The sequence below is a fragment of the Mytilus edulis genome, chromosome 8 (genome assembly GCF_963676685.1).
Source record: "Mytilus edulis chromosome 8, xbMytEdul2.2, whole genome shotgun sequence".
Classification (NCBI taxonomy): Eukaryota; Metazoa; Mollusca; class Bivalvia; order Mytilida; family Mytilidae; genus Mytilus; species Mytilus edulis.
In genome coordinates this window covers 42,662,960-42,668,028 of record NC_092351.1, presented here as the reverse complement: position 1 = coordinate 42,668,028, position 5,069 = coordinate 42,662,960, and the positions used below count along the sequence as shown (strand labels likewise).

Here is a 5,069-nt window from a genome sequence, read left to right as displayed (position 1 = left end):
CGTTAATCTCTCTAAATGGTCAACTATTTGGTGCTTATTATGTACATTATACTAAATATCATATTTGAATAATTTAAATTGTAAATTATAGGAAGATCTACTCTCAGGCACATGATTGTCTTATCTTCATTTTGGTGTATATTTTGATAGTTGTTAATGGTATTTTCAATACTATGAACACCATTCCCTGTCATTATATTTAACATTTCATTGTAGAAAATTTTATATGAAGACCTCCAAGAAAACAAGAGTTTATCCAGAACAAAGTCTCAGTCAAAACTGTAGCGCCGATGGAGAAATGGGAGAAACTGAGTTTTACAACTGTTTCAATACTCGTACCATTAAAATAAAGTAAGTCAGGTATATGACAGGATTTATCCATTCGTTTGATATTCTTGAGCTTCTGATTTTGCCATTTGATTAGAGACTTTCTGGTTTAAAAAACAGGTTTTTTGTGATTTTCCTTTTACTAAATTTCCGTATAAACTATCATGATGTGTTATGTATGACAATGTATGCAGTCCAAAGTTAAAACACAAAATCGATGCCAAGTGTACAGCAATTTGATTACAATGATATTCATAGGCAAAATTGAGAACTAAAAAGTTTTGAAGTTTTTGAACTTCATTAGTCATTAACAGAATTGTGTACAAGCGGATAACATTTTGTCAGCTGGTGATCGGATTTACTTATTTTCTATTGAAATGGGTATTAATAATACTGCCATTAAACTATATGATTGATGTAATCGAATGAAATAATATTTATTCCTCAAATGTATGATGTTTTTATGTATATTACAGATCAAACCATGTTGATCTCCCTGAAAGAAAATCTGTTAATACCAAAAGAAAATGTGGAAGAATTTCTTCATCTGGTGTCCCTAGTAGAGGCACAGAAGCAGCATGATCTCACCACAAGACAAATGAGGAAAAGATATCAGCGCATAGACAATATAGAAATTCTGATGACAATATAGATTAAAAAAATTAATTGCTGCTGTCCAATTGAATCTGGAATGAAAATGAAAAAAAAACCACACATGTCAATTTCGTTATCTGTTATTTAATGCATATTTTATGTACATTTTTTAATGTTTTTTTGTCATGTGTCTCTTAATAATACAGATTATACACACTAAACACTTGGCCATGTGTTCTGCTTGTTCATGTCTTCTTAAAGATCTTTTATAAGAAAAGCTGGTTCCACACTCCTTGCACGCAAATTTCTGTTGTAAGTATCTGTAGGTCCTTTTTGTGGACATAGTCCTTTCCACAATCCGCACACTTGTATTGCTTCTCCTGAAATAAATGAACCGAAAAATAAATTCAATATACAATGACAAATAAGACGATAAATACAATGTGGTTTGTTGTCGGGCATGCAATTTTTGTTGCAGAAAGCTCGGTAAAGGGATAGTGATCCTGTGGCGGCTACGGCGGCATTAGCTCAATTCTTAAAAGTTATATATTTTAGAAGTTGGAAAACTTTGATGCTTCATACTTTGTATATAGATGCCTCATGTTACGACGTTATCGTCTCTCACATGTCCGTGGTCCTTGATCTCATTTTCATGGTTTAGTGACTATTTAAAAAAAAGTTAGGAATTTTTGTAATGTTAATTTTCTTTCTTATTATGGGAAACACGATAACTATATTTGGTATGTGCATACCTTGTAAGGTCCTCATACCCGTCAGACAGTTTTCACTTGACATTGACCTCATTTTATGTATCAGTGAATGAGGTAAAGTTCCATATTTCAGATACAATAAGCTATAAGTCTAGTATATTCGGTGTATGGAAGGACTGTGAGGTGTACATGTCTACTGGCAGGGGTCATAAGACCTTGACCTCATTTGCATAGTTCAGTGGTTATAGTTAAGTTTTTTTCTGTTTTTCTTATACTGTATGCACTAGATCTCCTATATTTGGTGTATGGGATGATTGTAAGGTGTACATGTCTAGCTGGTAGGTGTCATTTGACCTTGACCTAATTTTCATGGTTCATTGGTTAAGTTATGTTTTTTTTTAATCCAATGATATATGCAATAGGTCAACTTTATTTGGTGCATAGAAATATTTAGGATGTACATGACAGTCTCGCAGGTATTTGCCTTGATCTCATTGTCACAGTTCATTGCTCAGTGTTAAGTTTTGTGTTTTGGTCTGTTTTTCTTAAATTATATGCATTTGGTCAAATATATTTGTTGTATGGAGGTATCAAGCTATACATGTCCACCTGGCATGATTCATCTGACCTTGACCTCATTTTCAGGATTCATAAGTCAGTAATTAGTTTTCATGGTTAAGTCTGTTTCTTAGAAACTATAAGCAATAAGAAAACTATATTCTATGTATTGAATGGTTGTGAGGTGTACATGCATATCTTGTTTGGATTATATGACCTTGACCTCGTTTTCTTGGATCATATTAAGGTTTATGTACCCTTCTGTAGCCATTTTTGCACGAATTTTTCAAACCTCAATTGTATCAAAACTAGAGATATAATAAATAATAGAGATAGGCCATTTAGTACATGTTCCAAGGGGAAACTTGATGCAAAGCATTATTTTTTACTGTTTCATTGCATTTGATAGAAAAAGAGGACTTTGTGGCAAATAAATCAAGATTGTTATAGAAAATCCACAGCCTTTAATACAGAGATTTTTGTTATAAAATTTGAAACATAAATTACTCACTTGATTTTTTATGATGTGCTAGTGTTTATTTTTTACAAAAAGTTCTAAGTAACCTGTAAATTCCAAAACACCTCGTGCTGAGTCACTAAAGTCGAGCGCATATTTGGCCATATTTATACTTTTCTTAACCAACAACTACATTTATAAACTTGTTTTAAGGAAATCAATGCTAGCACTGCATGCAATAATCCTATATCTATCAGTCATCAAATTGCCAAATACGAGAGTACAAGGATAAAGGCTGTGGATTTTCTATAAAAATCTTGATTTATTTGCCACAAAGTCCTCTTTTTCTATTAAATGCAATGGAACAGTAAAAAATAATGCTTTGCATCAAGTTTCCCCTTGGAATATGTACAAAATGGCCTATCTCTATTATTCATAATATCTGTAGTTTTAATACAATTGAAGTTTGAAAAGTTCGTACAAAAATGGCTACAGAAGGGTACATAAACCTTAAGTTGATGTGATAGTTGTAATAAAGTTTTGTATTTAGTATAATATTAATGAAGAGTAAAGAAAGTGAGACATTTCAGCGTGTGCACTCTTGTGAAAATAATATATGAAGTTCGTCGTAAAGATATTACAATAAGGATTCATGTCACAAGTACTGTGCTCCGTTTTCTAGTGCTTTCGAAGTTCCAAGGTTTTGCTAACTATTGGTAGCCGCTTTGTGTCTTACGTAAGTTTCCATGTTCTTTTTATTTCATGTCGTTTAGGTTCCAATAGTTTGTATTTTCTATACACTCAGATGAAATTAATTTGTTCAATGTGAGATTTAATAAATCATATAAAGTTTACCTGCACATGATTCAAAACATGAGATCGAAACAGAGTCCTCGATACATATTTTTAGGACACTGTGCACAACTGAAAGGAGGTTCCTCATGTTCTCTTTTCTTATGGACTCTTAAACCCTGCGTGGTTTGGTATGTTTTCCCAAATTTGTCACATTGTTGAGTCGCTGAAATAACAAAATATTGATTTATTTTTTATATAACTTTAATTGTTATTAAAAATATTCTGGATTGACCACTTATGCAATACTGAAGAGTAATCAGTCACAATTTGAATATTTCGTATTCACAAAACCCTTGATTGGTTATACTTTAAGTTATAAAGATGTCTGTTGTCATCAAATAATTTATATATTTCTTTTAACTCGGGATTGTTTTAACATTGAAGTGAACGGACGTTGACAACGACCTTGCTGGAAAAAATCTTGAGAGTTCAATTTCAGTTTGTCTTTTACTTTTACTATTTTTTATTGCTTTCTATGTAATGTATTGCACGATTGTTTGTTGTTTGCTCCACGTCCAGTGGGAACTATCTAAAGCATTATCCGGACGAGTATATTATTGTTATTTGACAGTTTCCAAATACACCTTACCAGTGACCCTTTTTTCCAAAGGGGTACTTGCACTCTGGGTTTTAGGGTCAATAATAAGAATTGACCCGTCGTGACCTGATATATTCTTTCCTGTAATATATAAATGATAACTAAGGCATAGCTGCAACAATGTATATCAAGAAAAAGATAATCATGAGATTTTTAATAAAGTTCCAGATTTTTATTTTTCAACAATAGATTGATCATTTTTAAGTTGTGATCAGAGACCTTAAAATTCTCATTACTTTCAGCAAAAAACAAAAAAAGAAGAAAAAAGTAATTTGATTTGAAATTTTTCTTATATGAATATTAAAAGTAATCGATTCTGTTATTTAGTTCATCAGAAATATCAATTATGGACTATGTTTTCTTAACAAACGAAACAAACAAAACAAAACAAAACTCAAGAATAATGAATAAAAAACAACATTTTAAGGTAGCCAGAGGGTCACTTACCATGTTGCAAATGTTATACCCTTGGACTACCTAAAGTACATTTCCATATAAAATCCAGATGATTTTAAAATATAGTCTGACTGAATAACACAGTTGTGTGTTGTTCAGGGGTGAACGAATTTCTAGAAAAAACATATTTGAAAATTTGAAAACTTTTCAGGTAAGGGAACGATCATTTGATTCTGAGTTGAGTGCCAGGCCAGGCAGATTCGATCATGTCAAAATGTTTATTTAAACAATTTTACGGTTCAGAAAATATATTTCAAATACTGCAAAACAATACCCATTTTTACTTAAAAAATACACGGAGATAAGAAATGATAAGCCTGAAATTTATTTTCAAATTTATCGAGGTTAGAATTTTTTTTATGAAAAAGCTGTCAGCCCTATAGCTACAACCCCCAACCCTTTCCCCTGGAGTTTTACCAAGAAATGTACTTTTCAAGAACAATGAAAATACAAATAGAACATATCTCATAAATGAATCTGTCTCGGGCACTTTCGCTATGACATGCATGAATCA

The 5,069-nt window shown here is 31.8% G+C and overlaps 1 long non-coding RNA gene across 1 annotated transcript; it reads right to left on the bottom strand.

The window, feature by feature from the left end:
* Positions 1–1,237: 1,237 nt before the first annotated feature.
* On the bottom strand, positions 1,238–4,241 carry LOC139487011 (uncharacterized). Its single transcript, XR_011655714.1, has 3 exons — positions 4,091–4,241; positions 3,502–3,664; positions 1,238–1,301 (listed from the first exon to the last, which is right to left on the bottom strand). It is a non-coding gene; the product is annotated as an uncharacterized lncRNA (long non-coding RNA).
* Positions 4,242–5,069: the final 828 nt, after the last annotated feature.